Raw genomic sequence first — 16,748 nt, 5'->3', positions numbered from 1 at the left:
TTGCGTCCCTGTACTTGAACTACAGTGGTGTCCATAATAAAATTTCCACTTTCAGGACGCCGTACTAAGAGAATCACTGTTCAGAACGACGTAAAATTTGAACGGAATATTATTAACGCAGAGGGAAACGGTATGGAACAAAAAAATTAACGAAAATATTACCAACAGATGGCGCTGTAACGTAAATGAAGTCCCTTACAAATGATAGATAAATCACAGTACGACGGCTATGGTTTGAGTTGCGCATTACACCACCCCTACTGTTCACTGTACATGACTGCGCAAGTTCGGCAGCCAACAGTAGTTGTGACACTCTTACTGTGGTAAGTCCATTCACCGCAGCAAGGTCGTACCACATCGGATGAAAAATCTGTTTTTAATTGTGCTGAGACAAAAAACCGCATGAAAAGCAAAATGACATCAGTTTCTAATTGTCGTGAGACTGGCGCAAGACATATTAAGTATGGCGTCTACAGTTTTCTGCCCCAAGTTGAAATCGAGAAACAGCTTGTTCTACAACAGATCGGAATGTCTCGGGGGTCGCGTTCAGAATGTATTGCACAGTTCGTGCCTTCAATTCATGTACGTTTTTAATTGGACCAATGAACACAACATGTTTCAGATAACCCCACAGCCAGAAGTCACACTGTTGAAGATCAGGTGATCCGGACGGACAGTCTGTAGGGAAATGACTGCTGATAATTCTAGAATTTCCGAAATGCCCTTACAGCAGCCGCTTCATTGGCTGTGCGATGTGCGGAAGAGCGCCATTTCGCATAAAAATGATCCTTCCCACACATCCACGCTGTTGAAGGGTTGGAACGACACTCGTGTGCAAAAGACTCTCATAGTGTTTTCCGTTGATTGTACTGGTAACAGGACGTGCAGGACTCACGTCCTCAAAAAAATACAGCCCTACGGTAAACGATGCCGTCAATTCGCGCCACACAGTCACCTTTGAAGAATTAAGTGGACCGTTTGCTGTGCGTGCGGATTTTCCGTTGCCCGTATTCTGCAGTTATGCGTATTGACATGTCCTTGAAGATGGAAATGGGCTTCGTCTATCCACAGAATGTTGAATGACCATTCGTTGTCCAGTTCCAAGTGACAGGTCAGCAGGAAGCGACTCCTGAACATGGATAATTTTTAATACATAGCAATGCAGGATGTTTCGTTGGATTTTGTGCACCATGCTCGCAGGCATCTCCAATGTTCTGCATGTTTGCACACCACCCCTTGGCCGCTCCTGCCATGCTGTGGCCACATCTTCGACAGACGTCGGACGTACTGATTTCCGCCGTCTGCCACATTGCACTTCAAACGAACCTGTCGTTTCGAATTTTGTAATCATTTTCTTCAGACACTTAGCAGACATCTGACGAGTGCCATCTTTCATACCATTGAGTGTCCGGAACTTCTGCAGGGCTACAGGGGCACAGTCATCATTCTTTTAAGAGCTTTCCCAGCAGTTCGCGATTCTTCATGCTGTCAATCATGTCGGGCGTCTAGGGCGCAAGCTGAGGAACGGCCGTGTGCCGCGCGACTGTCGTTGTGCATATTGTGACGCTTACAGTGCTATTTAATCGTAAAATTTTTGTCTCTTTTTTTTCATGAAGTTTTTCCCTGTGCCAATAATGCGCTGTTCAAATTTGACGCCATACTGAGCACTGATCCCCTTTTTTTACAGCGTTTTGAAATTGGAACTTTTAGTTATGGAATGGACATCCTGTACACCAAAGCTTTGACTGCCCTTGTTACCCTAATATGTGGATTTCTTTTAATGATAGCGTCTCGTGGTGTGTCGATTCAGAGGAGGAAGAGGAGGAGGAGTCGCCGCGAGGTACATCTTCCGTCACAGTTCCTGATTTGGGGGATATGTATCCACACTCTTCCTCCAGTTGTCCATATTTTGTGCAGGTTATTTCTTGTGACAGCATCACATGTCTTAACAGTACCTTACCTAAATTACTCGCAAAACTCTTCTGTTGTCTCGTTGATTATGAGGTTAAAGGAACTAACAACTATGCTGTTTAATGTCTTGCAAACCCGATCTACCACCACCACCACCACCACTTTCCCAACCCTTCAGCAAATCTGCTCATCAGGACAAACGAAGTAGGGGAAGTCTGTATCGTTTTGCTGGGTATCAGGGAATGTTAGCAACTAGAGAAACAAGTCAACTGCGGTAGAAGTCGTACAGGGGAAATAAGATTGAACATTATGCCTTTGTACTACCGTTTTTCGTCTCACTGTTAGATAAGATCATCACATATCGATGCAGGAGGAATAGGTGAAGGGAAGAATAAGTTGTGGTCGATGGCTGTTCTTGAACCACCTGTTACTGGGGTGTCACGAAGTGGTTTTGACCCTCCTCCAGAAAATGACTTCCCAGCTGTTTCTCGTGCTTTTCGAGTACATGCATCAACATCCCACGCAGTTCAGTGGAGTGTGTCTAATATTCTCTCAATATCACCTCGGTCAACGATGAATCGTATATGTTAAAAGAGTTTTAAATCTGTGTAGGTTCGACTTCAGCCCATGCCATTAGGTCGGAGCTTTTGCGTCATCACCTATAAATTTTAGTTGTCTGCACAATTTTTGTACTTTTTTTCTGTTTGTGAACCTGTTTGGTTTAATTGTTTTCCCTGCGCTCATCTACTTAGACTTGTGTATATTACTATAGTTAAAAACACGAATGATCAACCGTACTTACAGAAAAGGCCAAGGTTATAACAGTATTTGTATGTCGTTCTCCGCGCAGCTGTCATACGAAACATGTGAAACCTCGATGTCAACAACTGGGTAAAAGAGTTCCACGTGGTCTGTACAGTGCTAAATTTTACACGAGAATGTATCAGTAAGGCCGTAAATGGAAGCGTATACCTAGAGCTTCGATGTCATTGGCGTAGTACTTTGTTGCCGCGCTCCCCCCCCCCCCCCCCCCCCCTCCCACTGACAGTGAGAGAATGACCCGTGAAAATCAAAATACGAGGTTCCATCGTTTTAGCATGACCAGTGATGCTTGCTGTTTGTCTGTTTGGTTACCAGCCTTTCAGTTAACGCAGTCTCTTTTAAAGGCCGGTGTTTTTGTCGCTGTTACATTGTAGTTCTTTGGTGATAAGTCTGTCATTGGCACTGAGGATTGGTTTCCATCTTATTCATTAGTGGAGGGGGATTCAGCTATATAGAGGAGACGACAATGATACAAGTTTGTGTGGGAGATAAGAAAGAGGAAGAACAACCCTAAGCTAGGGCAAAATATAAATTTTTATACAAGATGGTTGCGGGACATCGGCTGTTCAGTATAAAATATCAAATCAAAACACCTTCATCCGTATAAATTTCCATTTTTATTTTTTGTGCTACTAGTTTGTGACAATTTACGCCATCTTCTGGCCCCTATGTGAAGACAACAGTGATAAGAGTAAAACAAAAGGGCAGTGTAAATTTTTTAAGAAATCAAATTATATACAGCGCTTATATGTAGTAAACATATAACAGTAACAGTACATAATTTGACTTCTTAAAAAAATTTACGCCGACCCTCCTGTATTTTACTCTGTTATCATTGTTCTCATTAAACAGGGGCCTAAAGATGGCGTAATGTAATGCTGAAAATGGTAGCACAACTAACATAAAACTGGAAATTTAGACGGCTGACGGCGTTTTGATTTGACATTTTATAATTAGAAAAATATTTTTGAAAAAGGAACAAGAGTATTACTATGGATTTATATTTTTATTTATTCACACTCACTACAGAGTTTGCAAGGACGTCATCCTTATAAACGTTGCTTTATTTTCGTATATGGGCTACACATTTAGGAAATGACTGTAAATCTGCGAGATTACCTCTTATGTACACATTAAATTTTTCGAACACATTGGGTGATGCACAAATGGGAAATGACACGAGTGTCCTGAAGGAGACACTTAAAACCAATCGTACGTACACGTATCTAATTGATGTTCTTGCATGGCACCGGCGACTTAACGACGCTGCAGCGTAATGATTCGCGGCCGTCCTCTTAGTTATGTTAAAGTGACCGTTCTCCTGATCTTGGAGTGACCATTTGAGGGACAAAACTGATTCCTATTTTTTACGTTACAGGAGCCTCTTCCACGAAAGGCACCCTCACGGGTTTTGGGACGATGGAATTGGCTTTAGACAGAAATGTCACCTCGGCGGCACCATTCTGATAGTCAGGGGAAACACTGTTGTCTGTGCGCTGTTGATAAATTTGATGTGAGATGAGTGAATGCCCCTCTGAATTTACACCAAAAACTTGCTCGAAGCAGTTGATCGTTTCGGGAAACGCAGACATGGAGGCGAGTAAGACGAGAGTGACGGACAAGGTGTGCAGTGGCTATTGTGTGTGTACCGTGTGTGGCGCGGCGGTGTGATAATGAAGGAGGAGAGCACGGCCGGCGGTGGAGGAGGCGACGTGCTGGCGCTGCTGCAGGCCGTCTGCAACAACCCGAGCGCGCTGCGGCAGCTCGCGCAGAAGAACGGACAGCTTGTGCGCGCCTGCCCCTGCGTGCTCCACCTCGCCCTGCTGCAGGTACAATCAACATCACTTCTTTGTCAATGCCTACCACTTTCTTCACCCCATCTTTTACGTCTGCAGCTTATGCAGACCAGGACATATTATTCTGCCGATACCGCGCGTCTGGTCGACTCGCGACGCCCTCAAAAATAGTGGACATAAAACAGGTATCGAAATCCAATATCCATAAAATACCCGCAATTATAGTTATTGTGGTGACATCGTCACAACCAGATGGTCACTTCCTAACCTAGAGTAGACGTCGGGCTGACCCGCCTAACACAACGTACACTCCAAAAAATTATACAGAGGAAAAATACATGTAGTCATTGTCTTTTTCTGTCTCTGTTTGCACTCGTTTAACTTCACATGCCACAACATAATTACGTCACGGGTCAAAGGATACGTCCGGTATCGGTAGGTTCTAACCACCTACCTTAAGGCACACTGCAATTGAGGAACTACACTAGTGTACAAAACTTAAGGACGAAAGTAACTTTCGCGCGAAGTGTCACAGCAAACATGAAACTTGGACCGTACATAAAAAGAATTGCTGCAGCATGCCACAAAAGAAAACCGAAAGAAATACGAAGGACGATGAACAGAAATGACACGTTTACCATAAATTTTAGCTGGCGTCACATCTACAACTATTACATGCAGTGCTCGTGATTAAAGCATCCGCTACAGTTGTACAGTAATTTATTGACTGAAATCTTTGCACAAAGATTTCATTTTTGTGGAAAGACCTTCAGTCAGTAAATTACTGTATTACTCTAGCGGGCGTTTTAATCGTGAACCATGACACGTTTATTCAGATAAAATAATTATACTGAAGTCACCGCGAATTATGATGCTCCCCTCGACAGGGCATGAGACCACAACGGACCGCAATGCACGCTCTGGAACGTGCTTCCATGATGGTCACGAGGTTGGTAAGAAATTATCATGGCAGGACGTTGCTGTCCTCCACCGGCGCGGTTGCCGACTTCTGCAATGTCTTTGGTGTATGTGAATGTGCTCCAGTACGTCTACCCGACGCAATCCTACACGTGTTCAGTAGGATTTAAATCGGGGGAACGGGCAGGCCAATCCATTCGCCGAATATCCTCTCGTTCCGAGAGCTGTTCCATCTGCGCTGTTCGATGAAGCCGCGGATTTTCGTCCAGTCTCCCAGTTGGTGTGTAATGCGCCCCTGAAAAGACACACATGGGCAACAAGTACAGTGTTACAATCACGTTGACCTTTGAGTGCACCGTGTTTAAAGATATGGAGGACAGTGCGCCATTTCAACATTATGCCTGCCCACGCTATAACACCTGCACCACCAGAACGATCTTGTTCGAAAATTTTCCTGGGTGCATTACGTGTTCCCGTATCTCGCCTTTTGCGGGCACGTCCAGATTTGCTATCCAGGCTAAATCTGCTCTCATCCGAGAAGAGCACGCGATCCCTCTCCTTGTTGGTCCAGTCCTTATGCTCCTGGCACAATCAGAAACGGTGCCGTCGATATGGAGGTGTCAATGGAAAACGACGTATTGGTCAACGGGCAATGAGACCACCCCCACACAGTCACGGTGCCACTGCGAAGCGTGAGATTGCGGGTCTTGCAGTCCTATTAAATTTAGTTGCAATTACACCCTCAGTTTGGCGTGGGTCCCTTCCTTCCTGTTGCAAAATGTAACTGTTATTGCTGCTATAGTTTGCGGCTGGCCACCGCTTCTACTCCGGGCAGCCATGCCAGTGGTTCCGAAGCCGCCCCCCCCCCCCCCCCCCCAAATGCACGTACTTCGTTCTTGTTCCAGTTTCCCGATGATTCTTCCCCGTGGGAAGTCATCCGAATGTTGTCTCCCAGTCATATTGTATTGAAGACCACCACCACCACAGTGCGCCGTAACTGCTCGCCGATTGACACACACTTGTTTTCCCATTCTTTCAACTACCTCGTGTCCGCCCCTGGTAGCTGAGTGATCAGCGCGACGGAATGTCATACCTAACGGCTCAGGTTCGATTCCCGGCTGGAACGGAGATTTTCTCCGCTCTGGGACTGGGTGTTGTGTTGTCCTTATCATCGTCATTTCATCCCCATCGACACGCAAGTCGCCGAAGTGGCGTCAACTCGAAAGACTTGCACCAGGCGAACGGTCTACGCGACGGGAGGCCCTAGCCACACGGCATTTCCAACTACCTCGTGTTGTCGGGCCAGCCCCATTTGGCGCTGCAGTCACGCTGACCTGATGCCGTGGATGTTAAGTCCAGCTTTCTGTGCAGGAGTGGGAGATCTCTAACAACGTACTCCCGCATATTCACTCATTTCCACTGAGTTGGTAATATGTTAAGTTACTTTAACTGTCTCGTCCTGCCGCGCTGAGTGGCCGCTCGGTTTGAGGCGTCATGTCACGGACTACGCGGCCCCTCCCACCGGAGGTTCGAGTCCTCCCTCGGGCATGGGTGTGTGTGTGTGTGTGTGTGTGTGTGTGTGTGTGTGTGTGTGTGTGTGTGTGTGTGTTGTTCTTAGCATAAGTTAGTTTAAGTAGTGTGTAAGTCTAGGGACCGATGACCTAAGCAGTTTGGTCCCTTAGGAATTTACACGCATTTGAACATTTGTCTCGTCCTTAAGTTTTGCAGAGCAGTGTAGTACCCTCTGCTCACTGTTTAGAACAGCTACTGAGAATACGAGGATCGTTCAACAAATAATGCCCCAATATTTTTACACCCTTAAAACATGTACGAATATTGGAAAACCTCGTTTCAAGTACTTCATATTTGATGATTTTTCGAAGTTTGGAATAGTTCCGACAGATGGCGGAGTCGTAGTGAACCACCAAAATTGATTTTACGCAAGACATTCGTTACAAGCAATGCTCTGTAAACCAATTCTTGGTGGTGGAAAAAGAAACCGTCGTGAACTCTCGTAAACATTAGCGTGCAGTGTATTGTAATTTTGCAGTTCATAGGAGCTCTGGTGGACGAAGGGTAAAGAAAGCTAAAACGTTAGGCAGTGCAGATACACCACAACCGATCACATTTGGTAAGTCTTGTCATGCCATTGTTCCGGACATGGTGCATCGCGTGTATGTCATTATTCGTACAGACCGGCGCATCCGAACTCGACAGTCAGCTCTGCAGCTATTGATGAGCATTGAAAGTGCGTGTGCAATGAAGGAGACTCTCGGATATTCCAAAGTGTGCTCAGGACAGGTTCCAACAGATCACAAAATTATTATTATTATTATTATTATTATTATTATTATTTAAGCCATTTAATCTGAGCTGTTCGAGCAGTGTGAGCCAAAGAATAGGCCTTTTCTGCCGTGGACCGTTACGGGTGGCGAAACCTGGGTGCATCACTTTGAGCCGAAAAAAAAGAAGCAGTCACTGGAGTCGCACCACCAGCAATCACAAAAAAAAAAGTAATTCAGTGCGTCTCAGTGTACTGCAAGTCATGACGACAGTGTTGAGGTAGTGATGGTGTCATTATAGAGGATGTGTTGCCAATAGGGTCAACCATTAATTCAAGCGGCATATGTGAAGACTATGAGCAAAGTCCAAAACCATTTCCGACTTGTTCGGTCTGTGAAGAAGCCAAAATGAATCTTGCTCCAGCGCGACATTACGTGCCAACATAGAAGCATCAAAGCCCGGGAACACGCCGTCAAATTGGATTGGAGATCATTACTTCTTCCATCTTGTATCTCAGGCTTGGCGTCGTCGGACATCTATCTGTTTGGGCCACTTTAAGTTTCTCTACGTGAGGCGCAGTTTGAAGATGACGAAAGCGTAATTCATGCAGCGAAAACATGGCTACGAGAGCAGGACAATAACTGTAACCAGCAGGGAATACATTATCTTAAACAACGCTAGCGTAAGGACACAGAACGTGATGGAGACTATGTAGAAAAATACTGCATGTAAAACAAATGTTGATTGATATCTTCACCAAATTATAACTCTTAAGAATAAATATGTTGAGAAAAAAAGTGTGGGTCATTACTTATGGAACTACCCTCGTATTAGTTCCCTAGAGGGATGCAATATCTTCTCCAGCATAGATACCACTCACTGGTGTTGTCAGGTCGTGAATTAGCGTAAATGGTCACCAGTGCATTTTAAATACGCATCAGCTTCCACACGATGGCCTAGTGATGGCCAACCGTGAATAAAGAACTGAGAAGTTTTCTCGAGAACTCTTGTCGAGTATTCGTATGCTTAGTTCTAAAAACAGACGCCCCTTTTCGCGTTGTGGATCGGGTCGTGCCTCCGGCACTAGTTGCCAGAACAAGAGGTTTGATTGTTCATGGATGTGTATTCGTTTCAGTTTGTTTCTAGTTGCCTCCTCCTACGGCCATTTGGCCAATGCCTTTCACTTTTTGTGTGTGTGTTTGTGGAAAGGGGGGGCGGGGGGCGACATCGATTAGACGAATAGTTCCATTAAGATTGCATGGGAAAGACTGCATACCACAGCAAACATGCAAAACCAAAGTGTGTTTTTATGCAGAAAGCAAAATTGAATGAAAAAAAATTAACTGCAGGAAATTATGTACCCTTGCTTAATTTACATAAAACGATTTTGTCTTGAGTCCAGCAGATGACATGAAATCTCATATTGTGATACTTTAAACGAACGTAGCTCAAACATACGGTGCCTCCAAACACCTAGGCCGGACTCGAAAACATTCTGGGTTGTTGCGAGCTCAACAGACTAGCTGCTGTTGTCATTTTGATTACGATGCAATAACCTGAGCATTTTCATCCGTATTGCACTTCAATCAGTAAGGCCTAAAATTACAATCTAACTTTCGTGACTGGTTCAGACACCTGTACTACTACTACTACTACTACTACTACTACTACTTATTCTCTTTACTCTCTCTTTACCCGCTTCAGCCATAATAACGGCCGGTGAAGCGTCTGTAGTGGTTGTAAGAGGAACTGCAGTGTTACTACAGGGATTATGGGTCATACAAAATACAAACCATTGGGGGTATGAAATATTTAACACCAACGTAAGATAACAAGGACACACACTGCCAAAACGGAAGCTTCTCCTCTGACATAACTCCGAGAGGGCCGCCAGGCTTAATTTTGTTGCCCTACGTGATGGATCACAATTAACATTGTACCATGCAATCACTCGAGGTTAGTAATTTTCTGCATTGTGTGGCGCAGTTGTAGTTACGAAGGTTTCTTCCCGTACACAACCCCGTGTGTCGAGTGCCGTGTGTTGGCGGCCTCAGCTACGAAGGTCAATTAGGCTTCCATTCGGAATGTCATTTCTAGGTGTTAACACGGGGCTCTGAAGCTATGGAACAGAATGAGAAACGAGATTCATTGCATTCGGCAGTCGTGCCCTCAAGCAACAGGGAGAATTACATCATGGACATCGAAGCAGGGTTGCAAACAAGAAAAAAGAAGTTTGCTCTTCCATGAAACAATTTAGAAAAGCGTAATTCAATACTTGTGCCCTCGTTTCACCGTATTCAATGTCAGTAGCTACATTTTCAACGAGTGACTGATCTTTTTACTGGTTATACAGAGAACCAAAGGTTCCCGGTGCTTTTTGAGAGTTTGTAGACAATTTTATTTTCAAATAGATTATAGATTTCTCTGATGCGATTCCACTGAGCTGGCTCCCAGAACATTAAATCTCTTGGCTGATCTAACACTGTAAATGGAATATGGACTTTCCTTTCTACGGACAGTGCCTGACTAAACAAAATATTCAGAACGGTTTGATTTTCTCTCTCCTCTTCTTCCCAAGAGAGTACTGTAATTAGGTTTCTTCGATTTATGTTTCAAAACTTGAACACTGATTGAGGCCACTGTCGTCCATACTCCCTGCGTCACTGGTGTTTCGCAATTTGCTGAAAAGCTTCACGGCAATCAACGAGAAAACAGAGCCGCTGTTTGTTGGAAGCCAAAGAGGACATCTACGAAGCCAAGTACTTGTGTATAAGAAGTAACGCATTGAAAACATACAGCTTATGTTGTTACGTGCCATGCTAACAATGCCTAAACTTCTGGTTGCGATATTTTCCTATAGAACAATTCTCAATTTATGTCTGTGTTTGCTTGAACAATAAATTAGACTGGTGAGCCAAAACAAATGACCATTGCCCGCCATGCTGCTTGCTGACGATGAGGACATGTGACGCGTAAAGTTGCGCCCACACGATGCCTTCTTTCTTTTCAACTTTTTGTTTGCATGCGCATAAATTTCCAACAGCGCAATTGCGCGTACACATTTCTGTATGCGTAATTTCGTGGAAATGGAGGCCGTGCGTAATACTTTTTGCTTTTGCTTATAACCTCCCTTAAATATTTCTCAATTTCAGGAATAATCAATGAAATGCTTTGTTTTGAACTGTGAAATAAATAGATCAAACTGGTATTTGTGTTACTGCTAGCTTTATCGCTGCTGTTTCACAAGCAGGAAATCCAAAATCTCGCTGTGACTTGTTCATAAAATTTGCAAACAAAACGTCGTCGTCACTTGATATTTCTCGTACTTCTATTATTTGATACCTCTTTACCTACACTCGCGTTTGGCCGGCCGAAGTGGCCGTGCGGTTAAAGGGGCTGCAGTCTGGCACCGCAAGACCGCTACGGTCGCAGGTTCGAATCCTGCCTCGGGCATGGATGTTTGTGATGTCCTTAGGTTAGTTAGGTTTAACTAGTTCTAAGTTCTAGGGGACTAATGACCTCAGAAGTTGAGTCCCATAGTGCTCAGAGCCACTCGCGTTTGAATTTTCCTCTTTCTGTTGCCTTTTCATCACAATAAACGCAGCACAAACTCCCAGGCAAAGGAGGTTATCCATAGTAGACTGCTTGCGGAATGAGGGAAATGCCTACATGTGTTTTTCCACAAACTTTTATGCATGCCCTTTCATTCCTATGCGGCTGCGATTGCGTACGTGGAAAGAGACATTGTGTTGACATACCTTAAGCGAAGTAAATGAGTGGAGCTGAGACGAATGGAGAATCGTTCTAGCGACGTTATGGGCCGCAAACTGAGAAATCAACTGACATAAGCGACCTTCACAAAGGGAGATGGTTATGATCCGCCGCCTGGGAACGAGCATCTTCTAAAAGGCGAAGATGGTTTACTGTCTGCGTGCTACTGTTGTGCGCGTCTATGGAAAGTGGTTGAAGGACGTCGAAACCTCATGTAGACGACAAGGTGTTCGACGTCCACGCCTCATAAGAGAACGTGGAGGTCGGAGGCTTGCCCATGCTGTTAAGTAGACGTGTGGCAGATACAACGACAGAGTACAATACTGGTGCATGCTGAAGCGTTTTGGAGCACACCTTTCAGTGCACATTGTTGAACGTGGAGCTCCGCAGCACACAATCCCTGTGTGTTCCCTTGTTGATTCAACGACATCATCAGTTACGATTGCAGTGGGGAAGGGGTTTTCGATAATGGGCAGTGGATAAGTGAAACATGTTGCGTCGTCGGGTAAGTTACAGTTCTTGTTACACCAGCTCAGTGGTCATGTCTGGATACACCGCCACACAGGAGAACGGCTGACCGAAAAAATGCACCAGTGGGAACGGTATTATGAAGATACATTATGTGGGGATCATTCACCTGGGCTTCCTTGACACATGGGATAGGCACCATGACAGCTGTGGACTAACTGAACGCTTTTGCGGACCGCTTATATTGATTCATGCTTGATGTCTTCCCCGAAAGCTATGGCACCTTCCATCAGGATGACTGTCCGTGTCACAAGGCCAGAATCGTGATACGGTGATTTGAGGAGGATTAAAGCTGTTATCAACCTGCAGTTTGGTATGAACGCTAAAGTGTTTTAGTAGACATGGTCCCATTGCATCTTTCGAATAGTTTTAGATGGATCCACAGCGTAACGTGGATTTGGAATTACGGCGCGACGCGGAATTTTTCACATGGACAAATCATTGCCGGAGGTGATGTGAAGAGCGACAAAAAAAATCTAGGATGGACCAAGGAATGAACCGACCCCTTTATCTTTGTTGCTTGACAATTAACATCTAAGCTTAACGAACTACGTTATGTATATTAATAAATACAAATAGAATAAACTATTTTGATTGTAGAACAATTTAGCTTCCCGTCCACGCGCTCTTAGAAGGCGAAATAACCCCTCGTTCAGGAAGAAGTAAATTCATGCCGTGGTTCACATATGTGCAAGTGGGTTCGACGGCTGGCACTCTATAGCCAATCAAGTAATCTTTTTCGCAAATGTAGCAAACCGCACACGCGGCCAACACGATCATATCAGTTATAAAGAGAGATCAAACACGTGCAGAAGTACTTAACCAATATTTAACGTAACCAACAGTGTCACAGGTGTCTCGAAAAGCTCTAAATTCTCACCGGGTTATAGGACAAAGTTATGATACGAGATCCGCATCTGTAAGACAACGTTTCTAATTCTCGTCAAATCATCTTGATTTATTTTCCATAATTTCTTTAAATTAGTGGGCTGGTGTCATTGAAAAGACCACGAATGATTTCCTGTTTTATTACTTTTTGTTCTGTCTGTAATGATTTAGCCGTTGATGAGTCGTAAACGCTATTAATCTTCCCAACTCTTCCCCACCATAAATGATCAGACTTATTATGGAAAGACTACATTTTAATAAAGAGTACCCTTGCAAATTACAAACAATTCTTAAAAATTGCACGTAATTGTTAAGTTTGGGAAAGTTAAGGCGTTAATAAACGCAACATAAATTCTGTCGAGTTGGAATGACATTTAGATGGTAATAATTTCGTGCGGCTCAGTGACTCCGTGCAAGTCTTTCGAATGGGCTCCACTTCGGCCACATACCACGGTTATACAACTCGGGAAAGGGGATCTACAGTTCTTCGTGGAATCGAAACCACGTGCCGTTTCTGGTAAATCTCCACACCAATCAGCGGTGAACATTGAATTAAAACGTAGATCGAAAAATCCGATCGAGATTCGATCTCGTGGCCTTTCGGTTTCAGGCGTACACTTTACTGCTGGACCACCAGGAAATTTGGAAATTTGTGATAAGTTCCTATGGGACTGATCTGCTGAGTTCATCGATCCCTCGGTTTACACGCGACATATTCTAACTGAAACTGACTTACGCTAAGGATAACACACACCTATGCCCGAGGGAGGATTCGAGCCGCCAACTGGGGGAGCCGCGCGACCCGTGGCAAAGCGCCTTAGACTACGAGGCTACCCTTCTCGCGCTGGACCACCAGACCCCAAAACATTGAGGTGACTACAGCATGGTGGATGTTATACCTTGATTGCTAAATCCGTAATGATACATACGAAAATCAGTCGCACACCACTTTGAAAAGCCGGCCGCAGTGGGCGAGCGGCTCTAGGCGCTTCAGTCTGGAACCGCGCGACCGCTACGATCGCAGGTTCGAATCCTGTCTCGGGCATGGATGTGTGTGATGTCCTTGGGTTAGTTAGGTTTAAGTAGTTCTAAGTTCTAGGGGACTAATGACCACAGATGTTAAGTCCCATAGTGCTCAGAGCCATTTTTGAACCACTTTGAAAAGTATCTAGCTTGAGCGACGTGTTTTTGATGCAAGCAGACCCGTCCCTTCTACTTGCTGCTTCGCAGAGTTCTGTTGGGCTCTTTCTTTCCTACGGTTATCATTGCTGTCTCTTCGACGCAGGTATCAGTAGTCGAACTCCACCTCAACCTTTCCCTGGTTTTATTCGGATAAAGTATATCTGGCTTTAATATGCAACTAGTCGTGATATTCTGCTAAAGCTCATTATTCTGAAGTTTGTTCGGGCCACATTCAGCGAAAACGCTTTATGCCCCAGTCTTAATGATTTTCTTTGCTCTCGACGTATCAGGTTGAAGAATGCGGGCCGGCCGGAGTGGCCGAGTGGTTAAAGGCGCTGCAGTCTGGAACCGCGCGACCGCTGCGGTCGCAGGTTCGAGTCCTGCCTCGGGCATGGATGTATGTGATATCCTTAGGTTAGTTAGGTTTAAGTAGTTCTAAGTTCTAGGGGACTTATGACCACAGCAGTTGAGTCTTATAGTGCTCAGAACCATTTGAACTATTTGAAGAATGCGGATGAGGTGGTTGTGATGGTGGTGCTCACAGTCGATTCAATCCAGTTTGTTTTATCTGGTAAGCAGTGCTTCGTGTTTAGAGACGGAAGACCCACTTCTACCACGAAGAACAACTTACGTAGCGGTAATATCATCTCTTAATCATGTTTACAGGTCCTGTCGGCAGTGTATTGGGGAAGGAAATGAAACATAAAATAAGGTTATCCCTCAAATAGACAGGAGTTTGTTTGCGTTTCCTTTTATGTACGTGAGGATGTTTGCGGATGTATAATGCTATGCGTATTTTCGATAGTATTAGAGAAGGGAATGATGATGTTATTGTCAACGCTGAATGGTTTGAACCTTTATTCACCAAGGCTTGAACTGAATGAAGCAACCAATAAAAACGCAGTGTGGTGGCATCTGCGTAACTGGGAGGCGGGTTTTCATCGACCACCAATTATTAATAGAGTCGTTTTGTGTTGCCAGATCAAAGCAGTGCTGCACGTCACAGGCTATTGATCGCAGTCCCCTGAGCGCGCTACACATAAGAGTCCACGTGTTAGTCATCCGAAGAAACTGTACTCACGTTGTTATTGACTCGCTTCAGCTACTGGTGTGGCGTGCCATTGGCCGTGTGTGATATAATCAGCACGCCACGCTTAATGTGTGCCGGTTCATCGCGTGCGCGTACACGGGCTTCTGCCTTGCCGCGTTACCTCCCGCTAGACAAAGGCACCGCCTCCAATCTAAAGATGCATGTCCACCTTCCCAGCCATCAACTGCACTACATGTAAGCTCAACAATTGTGTTTTCGAAGGCTAGGCTTCTGATGTCAGAATGAGATATATACCCAACGTTCAAGGCGGGTCGCCATGTCCCATCTCACAATCTCTCGTAACATAATGTAAGAAAGCAACTTTCACGCATTTCACTAATACTGCGCCCCATGTCTACTTCTGTTCCACAAGCTAAGTGACATTTTCGCGAGAGGTACATTAACTAGTCCCTTAAGTTGTGAATGATATTGCCGGCCGAAGTGGCCGTGCGGTTCTAGGCGCTGCAGTCTGGAACCGCGAGACCGCTACGGTCGCAGATTCGAATCCTGCCTCGGGCGTGGATGTGTGTGATGTCCTTAGGTTAGTTAGGTTTAACTAGTTCTAAGTTCTAGGGGACTAATGACCTCAGAAGTTGAGTCCCATAGTGCTCAGAACCATTTGAACCATTTTTTTGTAAATGATATTGGAGAAAGTAAACAACAAATAAAAAGTGTAGCATTGTTTTGTAGTATGACATCAGGTATAAATCGGTGTTTAAAGCTATTGGATATTATCGCATGCATACATTTTTATAACCACGTTTTTATTTCCAAATGACAGTGCGATAACATTGACTACGAAATTTTTCTTAATAGTGAGACTGGTGTAACACGATAACACGCCTTTAGAATACAGTATCGAGGCCATCATCTTTAATTTCTTTGCAGCTAGGTTTTTATGTTTTCTTTAAATGCGTTGGAAGAAGGATGACATTCACAGCTGTAAGAGCACATGTCGTGGTTATTATTTGGCGGTGGAATTTCTATTGTATTGAGCTTTCCTGACTCTGAAATTCTGTGGCCGACAGGAATAAGTGTGTGGCCGACAGGAATTCGAGCCTGCTCACTCTCCTTTCGCTGGCACTGCTTTCACCGATTGTGCGAGTCAGGCGTGGCTCGAAGCTTCTTTCTCCAATAGAGACTGGATTAGTCTCTAACATTGAGGTGCGCTTAGTTATGTCGAGTATCTAGTTCACAGTGCTGATCTTTCAGGAAGTCTATTTTCTACTCTCCACTGCTTTCGTTTTTAGAGATACCACAGAGTTAAGGTAGTTCAGTGCGTACTTCAAGAACCTATATTTTTCAAGTACCGAAGCAACTGTCAGTGTAGGTGCGTTGTGCAGTTGCAAGATGACTTTTTTCCCACTCGTTCTTTGGCAATTTTCACATTTCTTCATCATAGCCGCTACAAGACTTGTGTGGTATTCATCCGTTCTTGTTTTATTCGTTGCAAGGTAATCAATATGTGCAGTCCCTTTTGAATCAAACACTGGCAGTGTGCCAAATGAATTAGACCTCGTCTTTTTTCAGACAGATGTATCACCTTGCACCCACTGCTT

The 16,748-nt window shown here is 44.5% G+C and overlaps 1 protein-coding gene and 1 non-coding gene across 2 annotated transcripts in view; both read left to right on the top strand.

Moving 5' to 3' along the window:
• The window catches only part of LOC126470529 (liprin-alpha-1), a 1,209,312-nt gene that overhangs the window by 782,106 nt on the left and 410,458 nt on the right, over positions 1 to 16,748 (top strand). The gene's annotated exons all lie outside the window — the stretch shown is intronic.
• Positions 14,408 to 14,491, top strand: Trnas-gga (transfer RNA serine (anticodon GGA)). The gene is given in 2 exon segments: positions 14,408 to 14,447; positions 14,457 to 14,491. It is a non-coding gene; the product is annotated as a tRNA-Ser (tRNA).

Source organism: Schistocerca serialis, chromosome 3, assembly GCF_023864345.2.
Source record: "Schistocerca serialis cubense isolate TAMUIC-IGC-003099 chromosome 3, iqSchSeri2.2, whole genome shotgun sequence".
NCBI lineage: Eukaryota > Metazoa > Arthropoda > Insecta > Orthoptera > Acrididae > Schistocerca > Schistocerca serialis.
Note: the sequence above shows the minus strand (reverse complement) of the source record. Positions and strands in the feature narration are given on the sequence as shown.